Raw genomic sequence first — 22,171 nt, 5'->3', positions numbered from 1 at the left:
TACTGTATATATATGTTGAGTTTGTGTGAAGAGCTGAAGGAGGAGAGCTGAAGGAGAAGCTGAAGGAGAGCTGAGAGAAGAAGCTGGTGTGGGAGTCTGTGTGTCAGACAGGGTACTACTGTGTGTCAGTCAGTACCAACCTGATAGGTTCAGGTGTCTGTAGGGGTAGCCAGAACTGATAGGTTCAGGGTCTGTGCTTTATTTAAAGGTGTTCTGTGTGAACCAAACTGGTGTATGTATGATTGAGACTAAGCCACGTTACTGTATCTTATTCACTTGATCATTTTATTTTTCCCTGTGTGTTATTTAAATAAACCTTATTCCTTTATTTGTTAAAAATCCATTCCTGGTCTGTGTGACTCCTTACAGGGAATGGTTGGTGGCAGCTTAGTGAAACTGTGGCATATCCCAGTAGGTCTGGGGTTGTCACACCGACCAACTAACCTGTTCTCTCTACCTATAAGTGAGGCCCATAGGCAGAAAGAGCAGGCTAGCTGTCTGGAACTGTGCTGGCTGGCTAGCCTGATCTTTCTGCCTGTGCCGGTGCTGATCAGCTGATCAACGTCTGCAGAAGCAGAGAGAGCTGGCTTGCCAACATAAGGAGGCAAAGGGGGGGGCAGTGGAAAGGGGATGGGGTGGGGGCTCAGCTTTTTTTTTTTTTAAGACAGCCACAGGCTATCTAAGAAAAAAATGATGAACTGACAAACTGATTCATTGTTCATTGGAAATCCCTAGAGAAATTCATGGGTCATGAGTCATCAACCTTGACAACCCACGAACTACAACCACCTATTTGGCGGTTCATTCCCATCTCTGAGCAATTCTAGATGGTGTAGTATATGAAGCAAAATTCTACTATCTGCTATGAATCTCATTTCCTGCTATACTACATCCCATAGCCGTGAAGCAAAGCAGCAGTTAGCAAGGATGGGGACCTAGGAAAGATTTATATTGAGAAGTGGAAGCAAAATAAGAGAGGTGCCCCATCTGATTGACAATTACAGTATTTTGGCATACACACACAGAAAGGCTGGAATCCTATTGGTGTCAGCATAAGGTTTGCATAATTTGCAGCCAATTGAGATGCAGTTATCTAAATCCAATGAGGCATGCAGCCAAGTACATAAATGAAACACACTTTATTCCTGTGGGGGAAGAAAAGTCACACAGTAATAGGAAGGGAGATTTTTCACCAAATGTTGCTTTTAAAGCAACTGGATTTAGGTGAAATTCTTATTCCTGTTCTTCTTTTCTTTTCTTGACTTTGCACTATTAGGTGTCACTCAAAATAGCTTGCAATCAGCACAAAACAAATAAAGTAAAGCAAAGCCATAAAACGGATTCAGCCAGCCAGGATTTATTACAAATGAAAGAAATTTCAAAATAAGAGAATTAGACCTCACAAAATAGTGTAGATGAACTATATACCAAATGCTTTGCATATAAAAGAGAATTCAGTTCAAGTAAGGCTAAGAAAATCTCTTGCCTGACTCACCATCCTAAGCTTAAGAATCCCCATTGGAATCACAGCTACTGCAAATAAGCCAAGGCAGCCATGTGGACATATTAAAGCTTTGTGGATACTCTGGTATCAGATTTTTGACTGCTGCGAAAATGTGAGTCTCTTCATACAGTATGCTAGGTGAGGAAATGTGGGGAGGGTAGTGGAAGCTGTCCGCTTCATTTTTAAAATGTCCACACTTTTTTTGGCAGGAGTCTATTTTCACATGCAGTCACAGTACCAATATTGCAGTCAATATTTGTTGTGAATGAAAAATGAACTTAGTTAAATGCCCTAGATAAAAGGGAATTTTACTGTAAATAATTTCTGAAATGACTTTTTTTCTAGAGATTAATCATATACATATTTTACTTATTGCTTGATCTTGTCTGAGTTTGTCGCCCGCTTCTTCTAATGTTCACAACTGTGGTGTTGGCGTCCTGCTCCCTCTTCGACCCATGCTGTTTTACACCCTCTCTATATATATGTTGTTCTCATTGTTTAGCTATATTTAGGTAAATAAGTTAATATCCATACACTCAGTTGGCAACCACTGTTGTGGATAAAATGGAAATCCCAATGGAACCGGCCTCAGCTGCAGAAAATGTTGATAAGGTTGCTTTGAAAACAAGAAGACTGCTTTTGCCTCTGAAGAGGGGACACAGTGTTTTCCTGTGGGCTTCCGTCTAGTACAGAAACTACATATATTCATTCTCTATGAGTTCCACCAGGGCTGCAAATCCTATTGGACAGCAATGTGCTTTGCTAATCTTGTGCAGCCAATAGCTTTTTACATGTATTTGCCAATCTGGTGAAATAACCTGCTAGCCCTGAAGTAACTTCTAACAGGCATTCAGAACATTGCTGTTTAAACCTCCATTTTATAATCACACTTTGAAAAACAGTCCTGGCAATTGCTTTGTGTTTGGTTGAGAAATGGTTAACCAGTGAAAAAAGGGATCAAATTCCGGGATTTTCCCTTTCCTTGGTGTCACTTTGTGAAAGGTAGGTGAGCACAAGAAGATATCTTGCACATCAGCTTGACTGCTGCCATTGGTGATGTCAGCATTCCGGCTGCCCTTTGCTAAGTAAAGGTTGGCATCCTTTTGCCTCCTGGCAACATGAATACAATATTGTGCAGTAATATCCAGCCATTTCCTGGAGTTATGAATCATGGATACAGAAGCACAATATCCAACATTCATAAAACTGAGGTTTAACTGAAGGCTTGAATTACTGTATAAGCAAGGGAAGCTGGATATTTTTCTTTGGAAAAGAAAGTCATCACCAGATGTATTCAGAGATGGAAAATGTCTTTTTGGACTACAGTTTCCTGGATATCCTAGCCACTGTTTAATAGTTCATTTGCTATACAACAGACAATGGCAGCCTCAGAGATTCTCCTAGTGGAGGAAGTGGGGAAACACACACACCAATTAGGGAAGAGTCCATAACAGAAGCATCCCTTGACACACCAGCTGCTCATCATGGATCTCAAAGACAGCTTTTTTTTACAGTTCAACATTTCACTGTAAATTACTTTCAACTTTCCAAATACAATATAAAATTAGAAAATAATGTGTGATGCTTTTCATAAATCTCTTTGACAGTGTCAGTGCTGATACCATCCTTGTCCTTTTCTGGCACATTGGCTCTTTGGGAGAAAAGTACCATCACCATCTTTTTTGGCCCCTCGTCCTGGCTGCATTGCACAAACACATCCCTGGAACATGTCTGAGACTCACTCCTATCTGCCCCTCTTTGTACCAGAGGCTTCTCTGCCACCGCCTTGGCAGAGAGACACACTCTGTACTGCCTCCTCCTGCTGTTTCATAGAGTTAGTGCTGAGCACCCAGAGGTATATGATCTTTTTCATCTCCCTCTCCCACTCCTCTCAGTATAAACTGCTACCGTTGTTGCAGAAAGCATGCCTGAAGCCTTCCCCAAGTGTCTATGTCTTCTACCTTCACATTGCCTGCAGACTCTGCCCAAAGAACAGTATTTGATACTGCTGCAAAACACAACTGCTTCCAATGAAAATCACATCAACAGACACAAAATTAGTTAACATACGTGTCTATATATAACAAAGTCTTATTCCTCTGCCTCATATACCCCAAGGAGGCCTCAACCTAACAGAATATTTCTCTGTTGATTTATAACATGTTAATCTATAAATCTACTAATCTCAAATCTTATTCCTAACTAAATTTAGTAAGCAATATACAATGTGAAGTAAAGAATGTAAATGTAAGTTGAAGGTTTAGAAAAGAACATGGAGAAAACTGTTGCAGTGTAAGCTTGAGCATATCCTAACAACAAAGGCTCAGGGGACTTAAAAACAGCTGCACCCACCTTTCAGTTGGAAGAGCCAATGTGACAAAAAATGTCTTCTGGTGTCTTGTCTGTGCCTGCTTCTGCATTTCATTGGTGCAGACAGACATCATTTACAGGTTTTGCTCTCACCCATCCCCCCCTCCCTTGAGGAACACATGGTAACCCCAGTCAAGACACATTGACTTCTCTGTCCCCTGTGTGCCAGAGTAAATTCCATTTCTCAAAAAATTACTCCAGGATGCCTGAGAAACAGGTTTCACGTTCACTTCTTCTAGCAAGTATTTTCAACATTTTGCAGCCTGTCCCAGCACCACTACCATCTGCTGTCTAACATAGTGGCCTCACTTTGTCTAGATCCTGACTGGTGTCAGCATAATGTTGATAATTAATGAGAACTGGAGAGGAGAGGAGAGGAGAGGATGGATTCCAAAGGAGCAAAACTGGAAAAGGGCAGGGCATCATTCGCCCAGTAAGAATGATTATGGGAGAAATCTATCAACAGGTGTAGGATCTGAGGAATTAATACTTTTGCTGAGGAATTAATCCTTTTTAATGACTGTATTCCTGATGTAAAATAATTATCTGTGAGGCTATTTATCCAGAAGCCAACAAATAAGGAAGAGAAGGATGTTTGCATTTAAAAAAAATTATGACAGTAAAAAGGGAATATTAAAGAAGGAAGAAGTTTCCGTTTGAATCCAAACGGTGATTGCAGCTACATTTTAGAGACAATAAAGGGGACAGAAAATCAGCCTTTCAAAGTATTTTCCTTCTTTGAGTTATAGCTCAACATTTTTCAGAGCTGGAATTCAAGGCAACTTTCAAATAGATTCAAAACAGGTGCAGATAAAATTTTAAAAATGATAAATACTATACAGATCAAAACAGACAAAAAGTTGCAATGATAAAAAGAGAAGGCTTAAATCCAAGCATTAATCCCAAACAGAGTAAACCCATGGAATCACTGAAACTTACAGAAGTAATGACTTACCACGTTCCTACCAATTTAATGCATCTGTTCCAGTTAGAATTGACAAATGAATTCAGGCCAGTTCGTCACATTATAATGCCATGGAAATTCTCTCATCATCTGAAACTTGAACACGGATAAGACTCAATTTATTTGTTTATTTATTTCATTTTTTATATCACACATCTAGCTGAGGCCAGTCTGTGTAGTTTACAGTATATAAATACCACCAAGAACCATTTAACATAACAAAAATTAGAAATAATAGAATGCAATTAAGCAATAAACTCAAAACATAAAAATATATCAAAATAAAACATTTAAAAACAATCATAACATTTAAAACATTTAAGATGGTGGACACTGGACAGATAGGCTAGATAGACTCAGCTGAGTTTGCAGGTATGATGTTTTTGAATGCCTGTCTAAGTAGCCAGGTCGTTCATGACTTTTTAAATGTTGAAGGACCCAAGCAGATTGCATGGGGGAGTCCATTCGACAGCCGAGGAGCAATCACCAAGAAGACCTGGTTTCTTGTCTTCTCCCTCCAGGTCTCTCTCAGGGTTAGCATCCTCACCCTTGGGATGAAGCCTTGGTCTTTCATTTGGATTGTCTTGCCTGTCCATTCACTGTCCCTTCTCTCTCCCTACAAGGTTGTTTGGTGACCCCTGTCTTGGAGGTCATGGTTCTTGGCATTCTAATGGATATTGAGCTGTCACTCTCTTCATTTGTGATTGCAACAGCCAAAATGTGCAATTTCCTTCTTGTTAGGTAAAGGTAAAGGTTCCCCTTGACATTTAGTCCAGTTGTGTCCGACTCTAGGGGGTGGTGCTCATCCCTATTTCCAAGCCGTAGAGCCAGCGTTTGTCCGAAGACAATTTCGGTGGTCACGTGGCCAGTGCAACTAGACATGGAACACTGTTACCTTCCCACCGTGGTGGTACCTATTTATCTACTTGCATTTGCATGCTTTTGAACTGCTAGGTCAGCAGGAGCTCACTCTGTTGCGTGGATTTGATCTTATGACTGCTGGTCTTCCAACCTTGCAGCACAGAGGCTTCTGCGGTTTAACCCGCAATGCCACCATGTCCCCTTCTTGTTAATATCTACCAAATCCGTCACTTCCTGACTTCTGAGACTACAAAGTTCATTGTCCATGCTCTGGTGGTTTCACGTATGGAGTGGGTCATCCTTTTTCTTCACTTTGTTCTCTTACTCTGGTACAGGATAGTGTGGTACTAGTGGTTTTAATATTGCCACATTACTTCTATATTTCCTATCATTTTATGGCACTGCTCTGGCTGCCTATCAGGTCAAGGACATATTTTAAAATCATTATCCCGACATTTAAAGCCCTACATTCTTCCAGTCCAAATTATTTAGCAGAGGTGGTGTCATGACATATTCCTCTTAAGAGGACTTGGTCTGCAGATTTCGTTGGTCCTTTGGACTAAGGTGGCAAATTCCATACTTTGAGCATTTCCTCTCTTGGCTCCAAAGCTGTGGAATTCTCTCCCTCAGCACCTTCATATGGAACCAGAGCTGGACTAATTTAGATGAGGTTTGAAAACCCATCTGTTCAGCTTGGAGCAATATGCTGGGTGTAAGGAGAGGTCAGCAACCAATGTATTTTATTTGAACTTTTTAGTAAGTTTATAGCAGTTCATTAAATCTTTTAAATCATTGCTTATTTGGTGAATGTTTATGTTGATGTACAGGTTCATATGTATATATACAAATAATATTAAGGTTGTGGTTAAATGTGTTGTATCTTTTTATCTTATTATAGGATAATAGCCCTCTGGTGTAGGGTTTATTATTATCATCATCAACAACAACAACATTACAGCAGTATTGAATTAAGACTAGTTAAAATACATTAATAGAAAAGTACAGCACCAATCTGATATGTGTCTCATTTTCAGCAAGCAGTCACTGTAATCATTCCTAAATAAAAAAAATCCTGTTGGCAGAAGAATATTAGAGAAGAAACCAACCATTGGGTTCAGCTGAACAAGCTGCACCTCACTATACCATCCCCTCTTGCTCCTCCTCCATATTGCTCCTCCTGTAACAGACAAATTAAAAAGCACATTCAATCCTGGAGCCATCTCCACAGCCAACTTTTTAATGTTTTACCTGTACTATAAAGTAGCACTCAAATTAGTAGGGATGCTAAGGTGGTGGTGCCACTGGACACAGTCTGTTTGGACTGCCATTCCCATCATTCCTAACCAATGGCTGTGCTGACTGGGTTTGATGGGAGTCTAAGATGTCTCTGAGGGACCACATATTCTCAACCCCTTCCTACACAGTGTTTATATGCCACTGTTACCACAGCAACGTCCGCTTCAGGGCATCATTTTCTGAGCACCTCCCTTTATGATCCCCCTCAGCTAAGTCCCATAAGAGGCAAACCTTGATGTCTTCAAGGATGAAGCTGTCAAATGGTCATGCCTGAGTCATGCTGAGTCAACCCATAGATTTCAATAGTCAGCAGAAAAGCTGGGTTTGATTTCCATAAAATCCAGACCATAGCCTGTAATCTGGAAACATTTGCCTGCAAGACTTTCTTTGTATTTAATTACATATAAGATGAGAGCCTTTTATATAAAACTTTGGCTGATTAGTGAAATTCCATAAATAACAAATATCAAAAGGAGGAAAAAATCATGGACTTGTAGACCATGGGTTGGAGTCAGACATGAGTCATTCTTATCATAACGAAGTTCCATTGGCTTCAATGGGCTTTCTGTAAGTACAACCAACTCTGGCTCTTACTGCATTATTTGAAGATTGGTTTCAGAAATCTTAAAGCTTTCAAAATAGCATATTTATTTTAAGCTGTGCAGAAGCTGATGAGAGTTATTTTATCTGGTTGAATATATTTTGTACTCAAAGTGGGACTTCTAGATCTTGGTTCTTTTTGTCCTTTCACATTTCTTCTATCCTGCAATGATCGCACTGCCACCATATCATCATATGTGACTTCATCAAAACAAGAAAATTAGCACTACTGTTATTTTGAATGCTTCCCTTTTGTGTTTCTTCAGGTTGCATTCAACTAAAAAGGTAGGTTATTCAACTATTCTGAAATCAGATTATTTATTTCCAGACAATACAATGCATTTCCTACTATTATTATTTTTTTAAAAAAAATGTCTTCGATTATCAGTCAACTTTGGGGATTTTCTTACTTAACAGAAAGAAACCCTTCGATAGCAGGTCGACAGTTTGATACTTAACACATCAAGAATTAAATTCTGGATGTCAGTCTGCCTGGTTTCATGCAATGACTACATTTAGTATCATTTGGCATCACGTGGAGTTTCCTATTCACTCCAAAGACACAGATGTGCAAATGTATGCAAGGACACATTTTGATTCTGAGCTGGTTTCTTGCCAACGGCTAAGTTGTTTGAGATGTCCAGCATACCAAAACCAGTAGTTTCACTTTCATTTTGGCTATGCTCCTGTGGCTCCGCTAAAGTTCAACAGAAGTGAAAGATGTGAGTCATGGTATAACCAATACCTAGTACTGTATTATTACTTGTTCTGCTATCCAGAAAGTCAGTAGGTGCTTTCCCAGCTAAATTCATCCGTGTGCAACAGAGATTATTCACTAATAGGACATTCAGATTTTAGCTTCTGCTGCTAGCACATTATCTAGTTCAATGGTTCTCAACCTTGGGTCCCCAGATGTTCTTGGGCTAAAACTTTCAGAAATTTTCATCCACTAGTTATGCTGTCCAGGATTTCTGAGAGTTGTCGTCCAAGAACCTCTGGGAACCTAAGGTTGGGAAGCACTGATCTAGTTAGAATAAAAGGTCTTCAAAGCCCACTGATTTTTTTTATGGAAGAAAATCTAAGCAAGTACAGTGGTGCTCCGCATAGCAAGGTTAATCCGTTCTGGATCGTTTAATGCACATTGTTTAATGCATTCCAAATGGACACAAAACTCCCTGTTCAGCGATGTTCCTCCATTGCGGCAGCCATTTCCGCGCCCTCAGTAAGCGAGGGCAGGGCGCAAAAATGCTGTGTGCAGCCATTTTGGGTCGTCCGGCGGTCATTTTGGAACCGCCAAACAGCTGATCCCCCGACGTCGCAATGCGAAGATCGGTAAGCGAGTTTTGCCCATTGTGACCATCGGTATGCCTTTGCATTAGCGATCCCAAAAAACGGATTGCTATGCGAATTCATCGTTATACGGTGCGCTCATTAAGCGAGGCACCACTGTACTTAAAACATATCAATTCCATGCCCTTGTGGTACCAGGGCCAATCACTGTATGTTAAATGAAGCATTCCTGTGGTTGCTCTCACACATTCGCTGGTTGAAATCCAGTAGTAAATCACAAGTAGAGTAAATCTATTGAGTCCATGGGGATTTGGTGAATTAACTCCTCCATTGATTCAATAGCTCTATAGTAGTAGTGACTTACTACTAGATTTCAACTACTGAATGTGTGAGAGAGGAGCAGGGCCACACTTGTGGAGCATGAATAATATTTATATCAGAGGAAACTCCACCCTTAAAGGAGACGTTCAGAATAACTGCCAGGCTCACATTTAAATTCTGTTAAGAACTGTTATGGTCATGATGGGCAGAAACCATGACATCACTGATTGTGTAAGCATATTAAAATACAAAATAATGCCCATTTAGAGCTGTGAAGGAAGAGCTTTTTGATTTTGAGCCTCAACATTCTGTTGCTAATAAAAGCAACACTTAATAATTTCAATCTTATCATCCATGCTCCATGTCCGTAGCTGTGACACAGAGTGTTATATCTATGAGCTATAACATGCCTTCACAACATTATGACCCCTCTTTGATTTTTGGAAGAATATCATGCCTCCCTTCAACTTCTTCTTCCCCATTCTCAAACCCCACTTTTACAACAATAAAGATTAAATTCACAATTTAAAATTAAAATGGACACAAAAACTTAATTCAAATTATTTTAAATTTTAAATTGGCACAAATGTGGGGCGGGGGGACTGAGGAATTCTAAATTCATAATAATACCTATAACAGAAATTTGATTAAACTGATAAAAAATGTTGAATATAAATCTAGGACTATGTGCCCTCATTTTTGGAACCAGTCATCTGGGCAATGAGGTCTACACTTATGCAAAGTTTCAAAAGTTGTCAGAAGTACAGCAAGTTAAAACATGTTGGAAGTTTAACACACTCATTCCTTTACTCCACTTTTTGAACAGCCATATCCAGCATGGATTTGATTTAAATCAAATTGATTAAAATGATGGTTTAAATCATGATTGAAATCACTACTGAGATATGTCAATATAATCATATGATTCATCTCCAAAAAGAAGTGCACTCTTCCTTTCTCTGACTTTAATGCATACATAGCTTTCACACAACTCAGTTCAGATATGTTTCTTTTGCCATCTTCAAAGGAAGCTCCTTCTGAGAGGGAACATTGCTCATGGTGTTGTTTCATTTGGATAACCAGGCCTTGCAATTCTTAGTTGCATTGTTTGATTTTGAATGCATGCTAGCTTTACCCAAAGGTACAAGAACTTCACTAAAATATTTCCACAAACAGACTTTCTTACTCCCTGCTGCTGTTATACCATTTCCCTTCCAGTGAGAAGGAATGATATGGTAGCCCTCATACAATGAAGACCTCAAAAGATCTCAAAGCTTTCTAAGGCATTGTGTTCATATAGTGTCAGCTTTGTTTGTACTGCATACTCTTCCCTTCCTGCATTCATCTCCAGGCTTCTTCTCCTTACCCAGTAATTCTGAATTCACTGATACTCAGAAAGAATGCTACAGCTTGACTTGATCTACAGAAGGTGGAGAGGGACAATAGCCAGGGTTGTTGCATAAAGGGAAAACAAATAACTCAATGAAATTATTGCCAGCAATCCTAGAGATGTTAATAGGGTTTCCCACATTATATAGTAAGGAAGGAAAAAAAAAACTCTTGACATTTGAGTAACCTCAATGAAAACTGGTAATACATACCTCATATCCAAGTATTACTTTTAACAAGTAATGTACCTTTGGGAACACAAAGTAAGTCTATGTTTTTTTTTAAGAAGTATGTTACTAGATTGTTAGTATGTTACTAAATCTAGACTGGGTACTAGATTTAGTGCCTGAGGGGGCAGATAAATCTAAATAATCTGTACAGAGCCCTAATAACACCCCATAAATCTGAGGCCCTAATCTAAGAACTGTTGAGACACAGTTACAAATCATTTTTAACAGGCTATATAAACACACTGTGGCAAAATCCTCTTGCATAAAGTTACACCAGCATTAACCTGATTAATAAGCAATAATTAATTTAAATGACTGAAAATTTTCCATTTCGCCTTTCAGGTTCTGAGACTACTTAATGACTCTCTTTTGTCCTGAGGAGGTCTTTGGGAGTCTCTGGCCGAGGAAGCCTTTAACAGACAAAAATCACTGCTGGACCACCATCAAAATTGAAACTTTTAAATTGAAACTATCATCATGTAGAGTTTTATTAACCAATAAATAGCATTTCAATAATTTTTAAAAAATCTGATTTGATGTTTTTAAATCAATTTTTTTAAAAAAATTGATTTTTATCTACCCTGGACATATCATATATTGTTTGGTCAAATTTTCATGAAGCTTTTGAGACAGTTTTGTCAACCTTTGCTATGTATAAATATCAAGATGCACTTGGAAAAAGAATTATACGTAAAATAACATCCCTTCTTGTGCATACAGTGGTTGAATATAAAAGTATCGTGGTGTATGAAGTTAGGAAATTGAACTTGTAGACCTCAGCTCTTCATGTCCTTCTTGCCTGGGTGGGGTGTTCAGAGGATGCAATCCGAACTGAAGCTTCAGCTGGGGAGTGTACATAACCCTTACGTGTATCTATTGCTTTCAAACCAAACATTTTACTACCTAGCCTCTTTTAACCCCACTCCACTTCAAGTGTCTTAGATTTCAAAGCAAAATTCCTTGCAACATATCTGTTGATGCAAATCTCACCATGGTAATGAATTAATAGTTTTCTCTAATTCATGTTGTAGTTTCAAACCCATCATTCAGTCTTACTGTTGTGGCACACACACACAAATTCCTGTTTTCAGCCAGTATAAAGATAGTGGAAAGTGCTAGGAAAAGGAGCATCTTTTGCTCATCCTACCAGACACTGAGGTAAGCATCAAAAGTAGACATTGGGCAATTTATAGGAAGATTCTTCTAGCCATACAGTAAGGCTCAGATACTTTATAAGATAACTCAGAATTAGATCTCCTCATCTGGATCTGGGCCTGAAACTAAAAAAATATATGAATATATAAAGATGTTGCAAAGAAACAGAATGAATGACATGACATCATTATATCATGACATCAGTTTCCTAGCCTTGTGGAGCTTCACCAAATCTTGACCTTCGACCTGAAGATTTTTAAGAATTCTCATTGAACTCAATATAATTCCTGTCCACAGCATAGATGTTATAAGATGTTGGCTTTTTTTAAAAAAGCTTGTATCCATACATTGGATAGAATCACCACATTCATTACTGGGAGAGACATTTAATCCTGAAACTGCATGAAAGCAGAATAGCTTGGACAAACCAACAGGATAAGTTAGATCAATCAGTGTCCTAGATCCTCAGATGGATAAAAGATGTGCATTGTTATGCCTGCATAGCTTTTCTGAGCATAGGCCAAATAAAGACATCTTTGAACTAAAGCCTTCCACCACCACCCCAAGAGGAAATCTTTGGACCACTGATGAAATAAACGTAGGAGTTTAATCCTGTTTTGATGCAGTGTTAGGACTGAAAGGTTGCCCTAGTAATGAATGTGATGATGAATTTGTTTCAGCACATTGTTGGTGTCTATCTATAAGAGAGCATTTTTACTGTCAAGGGTCACTCCTATGCCCTCTATGATATTGGAAGAATGTTTTTATGATATATTTTGTGACCAATTACTATCATAGAATCATGAAGTTGGAAGGAGTCTCTACAAGGCCATCGAGTCCAACCCCCTGTTCAATGCAGGAATACAAATCAAAGGATATCTGCCAAGTAGTTGTCTAAATTTCTCTTGAATGCTTCCAGTGTTGGAGCTCTCCCCACCTCTCAAGGTAACTGGTTCCATTGTCCTACTACTCTAACAATTAGGAAGTTTATGTCCATGTAGTATTAAAGCTGTTAAGACCATAGCATATATATATCTGCGTTGTAATTTTACAAATGCACAAGGGACATATTTCACAGGCATACTGCATTTTCAAATAGTTTCCTGGCAGATCTAACACAGACCTTTTTAAAATACAGTTTAATAAGAGCAGTCTTTTTTATTTATTTTTAATGTTAAATTTGTAAGCATTATCACTAATATTAGGTCCCAGATACTGGAAGATTTATTGCATTTGGAGTATCTAGATTTGTAGTGGTTAATCAATCGTATTGACTATTTTCCATTATGGTCAATAAATCAATAAGCATTTGCTGATGTTGAAATACTAGCATCTGAAAATGAAGATCTCTTTACCCTTGAAGATGCTTAAAAATTGTAAAGTAAGAGTACATCAAAGGTATGTTTGCAAATGATGTCTTGTATGAGTATATTTGTATAAAATTTGCCATAACGCTCTGTTAAGGAAAATGTAGATTTGCTGCCATATCATGTATAAAGCTGCCCAGAGTTATAAAACTATCTAAAACCAGATGAACATTAAAAAACAGAATAGGCAAATTAGGGATTATAAATCCAAATGTAATACAGGTATGGATTCACTTAGAACATGTAAAATTAATGTACCTAGCACCAAGAACATTAAAGGAGGCATGTAAAATAAATCATGCAAGTTTGGGACCAACTGAATATGCATATTCTTAACTTGCATTGTATCAATCATTGTTGATATACGAGTTTAACAGCAGTTTCCAGGAAAAAGAGGAAGAATCAAGAATTCTAAGAAATGGGTTAATGCTTTCTAATCTTCAGTGGCCTAATGCATTTTGCTAAGGAAGTGAAGAGAGAGGACATGATCTACTATGCAGAAAGAATGAGAATAGATATGTACACTAATGTTCCTGAAATATGGTAAGAGGCCACAAATATAGGGTGAATTATTGATTTATTTGATTTCACATATCCCCCCCTTTCCCCAAAACTATGAGCCAAGACAACAATATTAAAAACACATCCAGACAAAACCACAAAGTATTATCATGCTAAAATGCAATTGTGTTTTAGTGGGTATACCTCTAAGGGTATACTTTTAAGTAGGTATACTTCTAGCAGCCAAAGAAACAGAAATTCCAACTTTCTTTCAAATTGTTCATGTATTTCACAGTAGCCAAAGATATAATTACTCAAGAGATGCCTCTTTCTCTAGCATGGTGATAACAGCCATGAGTAAAGGCTCATCAGTTTACATAGTACAGTTGGGTGTTGTTGAAGGCACAGGATTATGAGCAGTAAGACGTTGTAAGGTCTGTGATGAAATGAATACTAGAGGCCACCCATGGTAATAACCATTATTTCCTCCCCATAGAAACCTCAAGGCTGCACTAGGAAACCGAGAGTTCCTAGCTATGACATGTCAGGATAAGCTTTTAATTCCTTTTACTTGCTAAAGTAAATTGCTGCCAAGCCACCACCTCCTCCCTTGACCCTTGCCCAGCCTGGCTAATCAAAGCTGCCAGGCTTGTGATAACTGAATGGGCCACTGAAATAATAAATGGGTCTCTTCTTGAGGGCAAGGTTCCTCTTGCCCTTAAGGAAATGCTCATTAGGCCCATTAGAAAGAAATCAAGATTGGCGGTGGACAACATTGGCAATTATAGGCCCATCACCAATGTTTCTTTTCTTAGCAAGGTAGTTGAGAGTGTGGTGGCTGACCAGCTTCAGGCTCTCTTGGATGAAACTGATGTCCTGGATCCATTTCAGCCGGGCTTCAGGCCACTCCACAGCACAGAAACAGCATCGGTCATCCTTCTGGATGACCTACTTAGGGAGGCTGACAGGGGCAAAATGTCCTTGCTTGTCCTCCTTGATATCTCAGCCGCCTTCAATACCATTGACCACGGTATCCTCCTGGGGAGGCTCTCTGAGTTGGGGACTGGTGGCCTTGATCTCGCTTGGCTCTGGTCCTTCTTGGAGGGCTATCCCCAGAGAGTTCAGATTGGGGAGAATGTATCAGCCCCGCGGTCCCTCAGTTGTGGGGTCCCACAAGGTTCAATAATCTCCCCAATGCTGTTTAACATCTATGTGAGGCCGTTGGGGGGAGGGGTCATCCAGGGATGTGGAGTTTTGTGTCACCAATATGCTGAGGACACCCAGTTCTACATCTCCTTTTTTCCATCTGCAGTGGATGCCGTTCCGTCCCTTGGGCACTGCCTGGAGGCCATTCTGCAATGGATGCAGTCAAAAGGTTGAACCCAGACAAGACGGAGGTCCTGCAGGTGGGTGGCCCCAATGTCAGTGGTCGAACTCCCTCTCTTTTGGGCGGGTGATTCTCATCACAAGAATTCGGTTCACAGTCTGGGGTTCCATCTTGACCCAGCGCTTACCATAGAGACCCAGGTGGCATCCGTGGTTCAGTCTGCCCACTTACATCTTTGGTGGATCGCCCAGCCACGTTCCTATGTAGGCACGGGGGCACTCACCACATTGGTCCATGTGCTCATCGTCTCAAGAATAGACTACTGTAACACTCTCTATGTGGGGCTTCCTTTAAGACCGATGCAGAAGCTCCAGATGGTCCAGAAAACAGTGGCCAGGCTATTAAGAATCACTAATTGAGAACCTGAACATGAATCAGGAATTTCTGTTCAACTAATATTTTTTTCAATATTCCGACAAAGTGTTAAAACACTTGTTTCATCCACTTTTCACCTGTCTCCATAGGATATGTGAAATCAACTTCAGGGGTTTTGGGGTTTTGCTTCCTGAGAAACTATGTGAAAAGTATAAAGAGCATGCACTAGTCATCCACATAATTTCAAAATCATAAATGTAAAAATGTGCTTACAAGAAAATATGTCATATTACTCTACATTTTCCCCTTTGGAAACCACATGCATATGGTTCTTATTGTAACTGGTGAAGTCACCAAAATCTATCTTCTGAAGCATGGATGTTTGCAACTCAGAATGCTCAGTTCTAAATAAAGGTGAACATAACTGTCTTCAAGATTTTCTCTGAGCTAGAGTGCCATCTGAGCCAGATAACTCTTCCCTCCCCAATCCATCCACTTACCTGTCCCTTCTCCACTCACCTGACTGTGGGTGCTGCAGCAGCTGTTATGTGGAAGAGCTTTCCTATATGCTAGCGATGAGTGCCCATTGTGGTTGGTAGGTTGGAAGGCACAGAAGACAACAGTGGGTACAGCCAAGGGACTAGCTTGCTGCTACCTGCCTTACCTCTTCTCCCTATCCCCATACTCACACAGATTGAGTGTCTAGGAATTCAGCAAGAGGACAATACTGGCAGGGTCCTTCCCTTCTGTGCTATGGTACAAGAAATCAGTGATATAGCCTGAGGCTGGATGGAGCAGTACCCCATTTGCTCTAATGAACCAGCTGCCACTGCCTTGTGCCTAACATGAGTCCCAGGAACTGTAACTTTCCCAGGGTGCCAAGACAAATCAGGAATTATGCTCTCAGGATTTCTAGGCTGATGTTATAGCAGCATTATTTGCATCAGTTAGAAAGAAACAATGAAAGAGACAAAAAATTTCCTGATCTTCCACTACTATACCTACATGAGGAATGTATCATAAGTGGGCCCAGATAGTGCTTGCAATTGAGTATGGAAAAAGCAAAGCTGCTTCTTCATTATCTTAGGGAGGTTGCTAGCTAGTCAAACTCTTTCCTGGATCAAGCCCAGAGTGCGACTACTCATCAGTAAGCTTTGTGCATTTCTGTTTTAAGTGTTGAACATATACCTTGTGGGAAGGCACTCATATCAGAGCACTAAAATGTTTCAGAGGAATTGAATCTCTAACTATTCATGTTGTCTGGGCAACAAACAAAGCAGACAAACAAAACAAAAAACGTTCATACAATCACTAACTAGAGATGCTAGTGAAACCCTCTGGGCTAAGGGCCAAATACAATTGTCACCAGTCATAACACTTCTCCCCGAGTAAGAGTTAAAAATCATGCAGTCCTAAAAATTTTCTCTGATATTTTAATATCAGCCTAGTAAGTATTCTTAGCTCATCCATCCAACCTCCTATGTCTGACACAGAAGAAGTATGTCAAGAAAAGCCTAAATAGTTCTTGGCAAATGTAGTTGGCACAAGGGCTTATATTTCCCAAGAGTAATTAAGGATTTGATTCTTAAAGTCTTGGGGTTCTGAATCCCTGAAACCCATTTTACCAGATAATTTAATAGTTTTTATGTTTTCATGCTTTAATCTTTTAATTGTATTTTAAATCCTATATTGTTTAATTTATCTTTTAATATTTAACTTATTGTGTTTTTAAATTGTGTGAATTTTAATTTTGTGAGCTGCTTTGGATCCCTTGTTGGGAGAAATGCAGCATATAAATAAAATTAATAATAATAATAAACTGATAATTACTACTGGTGCACTGATGAGCAATTGTACTGCCATCACAAGCATCACTGCTCTTGTTTAACAGTGAAGCATGGTTCGTGGGATAAAGTGAACTGAGACGGTACTTGTGGTCAGACTAGCTTTGAGAAAAAGAGTGGAAAGAAAGAAAGAAAGAAAGAAAGAAAGAAAGAAAGAAAGAAAGAAAGAAAGAAAGAAAGAAAGAAAGAAAGAAAGAAAGAAAGAAAGAAAGAAAGAAAGAACAGTTTTTCCCATAAACCAATCCCACATGGACCAGCGGAGAGGTCTAGCTGGGCATCTACCCATAGTCTGATGAACTATTCAATACCTTTAAAAAACCCTCTGGTTTATAAATGTGGGATGTTGTGCTTCTCTATGCATTATTCAAAATGCCAAGAAATGGCTGGATATTGCTGCACAATATTGTGCCTTCATTGTAGCAGAAAAGGGATGGCAAGCATTACATGACCAATGGCAGCAGTCAAGATGGTCTATAGCAATGGATCCCAACCATGATGTTCTTGGACTAAAACTTCCAGAATCTTTCACCACTAGCTGTGTTATCCAAGTCTAAGAACATCTGGACACCCAAGGTTAGGAACCATTGGTCTACAGGATACCCTCTTATACTCACTACCATTCACAAAAATACATGATGCATGTCTCCTTTTTTCATTAATTAACTATTTCTCACCCAAACTCAAAGCAATTTTTCAGACTATCTGCTACAGCTATGTGAAATTTGATGCTGATCCAAAGCCTGGTTTAAAAGTTATAGATCTTTTGTTTGGGCTTCCCCTATTTTTAAAATCCTTTATACAATCTTGAGTTGCTGTGCCACACATCATATCTGCACTATCGTGCAATTATACAATAATGTACAGATTCTCAATTGAAGTGACACTTACTCAAAATACATTGGCCAAAGTCATCTAATTGTAAGTTACATTGGCAAAAACGAAATGCATGCAAGGTAGGTGGCTGTGTGGGACTCAGAACTGAAAGAGGAAAACTTTAATTAGGAGCAATCTGCCAGTGCTGGTTACACTATTCCCCTTATGCCACCTATACAAGAGGATTTTGGCCACACAGTGAACAATTATATTCTTTTAATTATATCCTCTGTTGTTTCTTGCATTTCTATTGCCTTTCAGGTGCCCCTTTGTATGTGCCTTCATTTTCATAGAACACTTATTTCGTAAGTACAGAATATGAGTACTACTTAAAATGTATTCTTATTTATGTATTTTTAATAACCATAACTTAAATGTTGATAATAAGCAAGTGACTTAATGTTATCTAGACAATGAACTAAAGCTGTCAATTTAACTTTATAATAAGGGATTTAAAAAAAGAAAAGAAAAACAATGTTTTACTAGTGACATCATATAGAATTTTCTGGGGAAACGAAAATCTGCAATAGACTGACGACTGAAAATCCCATGTACTTTACTGACCCCATGAATGGAGATTGTTCAGAAATTTCTGATTAAGTTGTGAACAACTCCTAAAATCTCCCCACCTACATGCTTTGCTTTGAAACGCATACAATGCCAAGCTTCTCTTTCTTACCTTAACACTGAGAGCCACTTTGTACTGTGCCAAATATAGCTCCACTCTTTAGTGTTACAGGAAATTTCAGCTCAGTTTCCTTCCCCTCTTTCTCTCTCTGTTTCTGTACACACAGACAATGAAGACAACAAACTGCAGTTCTACAAACAATTCCTAATTCAACCAAAGTTGAATCAATAACATAGTTTTGTATTATGTACAATCAGTGTCATAATGATACATTTGGAAGGGCAGGTGCACATTACAACAGCCCCCATAAATGTCCTGAGAAAGATTCCAAAATGCAGATAGCTAGATCTGTCCATATCAATTAATAAGGAGCAAGTTTCTGTAAAGTTAAAGGCTTTACAAACTCTCTTTGTATTTTAACAGGGATAACTTGCAAGAATGCATGGTTCCTGGGAAAATCCATTTCTCTCCCTGATATTCTGAGGACTGCAGCTAAGTTCAGAGGCAACAAGGAACTTAGCGGGTGATTGACAGATGATGGCACAGCTCCTGTTATACAGTGGGGTCTTGATTTGAGAACTTAATCCGTATTGGAAGCCGGTTCTCAAGTCAAAAAGTTCTCAGTTCAAATCTGCATTTCCCATAGGAATGCATTGAAAACCATTTGATCCGTATCTGCTCTTTTCAGTCCATAGAAACTAATGGGAAGCTGCTATTCTGCCTTCGACCACTAGAGGGGGATATTTTGTTTCTTTTTTTCTTAGGTCAAGAAAGGTTCAGGGAAGGCAGGGAAAATACAGTCCAGGCAGTACCGTACCAGGCAGTCCGAAGACTGTCTCCCAATCCACTCTCTAAACGCTGGGAGGAGTGAGGAAGCAGACAGGCACTCTTTTCACTGGCCAACAGTTAACTGAAAGTTCAAATTTTGCACTTTCCCTGCCTCCCACGTGGGTTTTTTTCAGTTCTTAACTCAAATCTAAGTACTTAAGTCAAGTCAATATTTTCCTATGAGAGTGGTTCTTAAATCAAAATGTTCTTAACTCGAGCCGTTCTTAAGTCAAGACCCCACTGTACAGAAAGGCTGAGGGTTTTGACCATGTGAGCTCAGCCTGAACTACCTCAATGGAATCAATGCCTTACACCCAGTGTTCTCTGAACATTGTCCAAAATCCATACAGTATAAATAAACTTGCACAACAGACTTATTTGGATGTTACAAATTGAACAAAGGACTCACCCAAAAGTCAAGGGGTGGCATTCTGGCCTCATCACTCTGCCATCATCACACTGGACATCTGCAGGTGAAAAGTGATCACTGTTTAGCCTGATGAGGTGTCTCTGCTATGCTCAAGGGCTATCAGTATGACTTGGGGCCCTAAAGGAAATCACAGTCCTGACTCAGGTGAATAGTGCCCAGATTGTGAAGGATCCTACATGTGAAAAATTGTGAAAGGAAAGATGTGGGGGAGCAGGGCTAGCTCACTCTTTGTGTGAAATTTTTATCAAGTTTGCAAAACCCAAATAGGATTCTAGAACAGGGGTGCAAAGACATGGAATAGTCCCCCCAAAACACCCTGAAAGTCTAAATTTGAGGATGAAATTTCCTCACAAATTCCCGCCTTCTAATGACTGGGAGGGCAGGGAGTTCTGTCTTGATTTAAGTTCAGTCAGCACCCCCAGAAGCCTTCACAGCCCCCCGTGCAAAACATTTTTTTAAAAAAATTGCCACTAGACAGCACAGGGTGGCTTTTACAGTTTAAAAAACCCTGTTCCCATAAGAGATATAATGAGGGGGAGGGGGTTTGCGTGATCAGCTATGGCTCTTCAAAGTCCACTGATGGGCATCTGTGGCTCCCAGCCCTCTGGTAATCACTCCTCTCTCCATCCCTCAGACTTAAACTATACAGTCATGGCCAAAAATATTGCCACCCTTGAAATTCTGTCAGAAAATGCAACCATTCTCTCAGAAAATTGTTGCAGTTGCAAATGTTTTGGTACTCACATGTTCATTTCTTTGGTTTGCTTTGGAACAACACAAAAAAACAGAGAAGAAAAACCAAATCTGATACAATCCCACTCAATTGAGTGAATTGGCTTAATTTGCCTTAGTAAGGAGCGAACAGATGAAAAGCTTGGCGAGTTACATATATGGCTATAGAGCCAGAGTTAATTCTCTTCTCTCATGCTATAATCACAATGAAAACCTGCCAAGCTGATTTTTGTTTTAAAAAGGAAGCCTTCCTTGGTACTAGTGAAGACTCTCATTCTGAGAAAACTATCCATCACACAAGAACAATTTTTAGCCAAGAGGAGGAAGAGGCTGCATCCTCTTTGGCCCCCTCCAATCTCAACACTGCTAAGGACCCCTTTGGCTGCCTTTTCTTTTTAAAATGTCTATGTTTATTGTAATAAGGCATGTCTATTTTGGCTACTGATCAGGTACGTGGGAGAGGGCTTTCTTCTGTGTTGTCTCAGATTATAGAATGTATTTCTTCTGGGAATGCAATTGGTTTCTTCTCGATGTGCCTTCAGGAAAGTTATGGAGATGCATCTTTTCAGGCTAGTCTTTTAAATTGCTCCAATTATTATGATGACTCAAATGGTTTTATTCTTTTATATTGTTTCCAGTGGCATTTGTTGGCCACCTTAAGGTTGTTGTTGTTGCTGCTGTTTTAATTCTAAAGGTGGGATAGAACTATAATGATAGTAATAGTAGTACTACAGTAGTCTAGTCTGGATGTACCTGAAGCATGAGTGAGGCAACATCTGTTATTCCTAAATAGGTTTGCAACTACATTAGCAAGCTTAAACTGTTACAAGGCAGCTCTGGCCTCTATTCTCACATGTACAGTACTTCCACAACTGGTGTTGAGTCCTCTTGTTATTGTTTTTGCTGTGTCATCAACTCACTTCATGTCTATGAACTGGTGGCCTCTAAAAGGTCCTATCATTAAGAGCCCTGCTCAGCTTTAGCAGACTCAAGGCCATGACATACTTCATTCAGATCATTCCTCTCACACTGGTCTTCCCCTTTTCCTTTCAACTTTTGCCAGCATTATTGTCTTGTCCAGTGAATATTATATATGTGGTAAGTGTACAATAGCCTCAGTATTGCAAAAGAATTCATTTATTTTCTTCTTACACGTTACAGACATTGGCCAAAGTCTTGTTGCAACACAAGCTAAGTTTAATGCGGCAATGGTTTTATTCTATGAACTCCTGTTTGCCGTTGCCAATGCCAGAACACCACCCCATTGGAAGACTTATATTTGCATG

The 22,171-nt window shown here is 39.4% G+C and overlaps 1 long non-coding RNA gene across 1 annotated transcript; it reads right to left on the bottom strand.

The window, feature by feature from the left end:
• Window positions 1-4,781: 4,781 nt before the first annotated feature.
• Window positions 4,782-20,209, bottom strand: LOC140705661 (uncharacterized). Its single transcript, XR_012085104.2, has 4 exons — window positions 20,133-20,209; window positions 18,947-19,049; window positions 6,806-6,876; window positions 4,782-4,934 (listed from the first exon to the last, which is right to left on the bottom strand). It is a non-coding gene; the product is annotated as an uncharacterized LOC140705661 (long non-coding RNA).
• Between the last annotated feature and the right edge of the window lie 1,962 nt (window positions 20,210-22,171).

Source organism: Pogona vitticeps, chromosome 3 (assembly GCF_051106095.1).
Source record: "Pogona vitticeps strain Pit_001003342236 chromosome 3, PviZW2.1, whole genome shotgun sequence".
Classification (NCBI taxonomy): Eukaryota; Metazoa; Chordata; class Lepidosauria; order Squamata; family Agamidae; genus Pogona; species Pogona vitticeps.
The sequence above is the reverse complement of the archived record's forward strand: the minus strand, read 5'-3'. Positions and strand labels throughout refer to the sequence as shown.